This window comes from Carlito syrichta, unplaced genomic scaffold (assembly GCF_000164805.1).
Source record: "Carlito syrichta isolate Samal-C Ts95f unplaced genomic scaffold, Tarsius_syrichta-2.0.1 Scaffold313464, whole genome shotgun sequence".
In the NCBI taxonomy this organism is placed as follows: Eukaryota; Metazoa; Chordata; class Mammalia; order Primates; family Tarsiidae; genus Carlito; species Carlito syrichta.
This window is the reverse complement of record NW_007257560.1, coordinates 361,674-363,608: the sequence shown is the minus strand read 5'-3', so window position 1 is coordinate 363,608 and position 1,935 is coordinate 361,674.

Genomic DNA, 1,935 nt, shown 5'->3' with positions numbered 1-1,935 from the left:
ATCCTGCTTTGAAACAAACAAACAAACAAACAAAGGACAAATGCAGTATATTTATGGCATTGGTAAGTTTAGAAAGAATTTAGGTGCAGGAGCAAATTTTTCATATGGATTAGAATCCCATTTTAAAGTACCTTTTGAATATAGTCTCTTTATTAGATAGTATTATTGCATCAGTAACACATTTCATGGGTCAAGTTATAGAAGAGATATAACTAAAATCCCAAAGTGTTTAGGAATGACATCCTAACATGTTTGCAAATGTTTCAATGGCTCAGCAAAAAACAAAAGGTAGAAACAGAGCAAGAGAAACAATGTGAAAATGTAGATGAAGATACACTCTGTACTGTTTTACCTTTCATCTTTTCAGCAGTTTTGGAAGTTTTTTAAAGGCCAAGCAGAAAGGCTAAACTTTCGTATATGAAAAGGGGTCCAAAAAAAAAAAAAAAAAAACCTGGAATGATCTTTTGGTGGGCAGATCCCTGTAGTACAGGCTTCCCCAACTTTGTAAGTGTTCTAGGAACCCATGGGCATCAGCATACCTGCTAGCGTTGTTGTGAGAGGCTGCATTCTGCTTCAGTGGGTTTTTTTTCTTTTTTTGAGAATCTTTCAAAGCATTTGCCCATTTCATGATGGGTGATTTACATGAACAACCTGCTGACACTGCACTGAGTGTTCAGCAGTTTTTGACTTAAAAAGGCATTAACCCCATTCCCCATCCTCCCTTTTCACCTAATCTTGCCCTGGGTGATTTGCTTTTGTTTCTCCAGTTCTAAAAAGTCTTCAAAGGGAAATGCTTGCTGATGTGGAAGAGGTGAAACAGCAAATGGCAGAAGCCCTAAAAGGTATCAAAATCGACCAGTTCAGAAATTGTTTGGAGCAGTGAAGAAAGCATTTTGATCGGTATATTGCATCAAGAGGAGAGTACTTTGAATGTGACTGAAGATTAAACATACAAAAAGAAATGCACAATTTTTAATAAATAAATTCTGGGTATTTTGGTCCCCTTCATATACATACACACATGTATATATATGGATATACACACACACAGACAGAGACAGAGACAGAGAGACAGAGAAAGAAGGGGAGAGAGATAGAATAATGTATAAAAATGAAAATCAGTGTTTTATTGATTATTTTCCATTTATTTGAAAATATCTACTAACTGACTACCACAGAATTTGTTAATGGAATGTGCTAGTAGAATTTCTACCTGTAATCTCGCGCCTTTGGGAGGCTGAGGTGAGTGGATTGCCTGAGCCCATGGGTTCGAGACCAGCCTGGGCAGCGAGACCTCATCTCTAAAGTAAATCAAAAAATCAGCCCGGCATGGTAGCGCATGCCTGTAATTCCAGCTACTCGGAAGACTGAGGTGGAAGGATCGTCGGAGCCCAGCAGGTGAGTCTGCAGTGGCCAGGAGCGGCCACTGCACTCCAGTCTGGGTGACAGAGTGAGACTCCAACTCAAAAAAAAAAAAAAAAAAAAAAATTTCCAACAGCATACATTGCATTGGCATAATTCATGTGTCACAAACAGCAAGTGGCAGATTTTCTATAAACTCTGGGTATGAATACCTTGCATGTAGTTAATATTCTTTTTGATATTTGAAGAACTACTGTTAAAAAAAATCACTCTACTCTTCACAATTCCTCACTGTTTTATGCCAGTCTAAATAAACTTGTAAGTCTATTATTTATATTAAGTTATGCATTACATTATATGCAGATGGATATTTGACATGTGGCCACATTAAAATGAAAGCATGCAAATCTGGGTAATAACTAAATCAGATTTTCTTGAAGGATGGCATTGGAATAAGAAGTAGTGATTGGAAAAACAGGCTGGTAACATTCTCTCATGCTTAGATAGAGTAGGATCTAATATTCCAAAAAGCTTCCTCCAATATTCAAAAAGTAGCAAGTGCAGGTTCTTTAT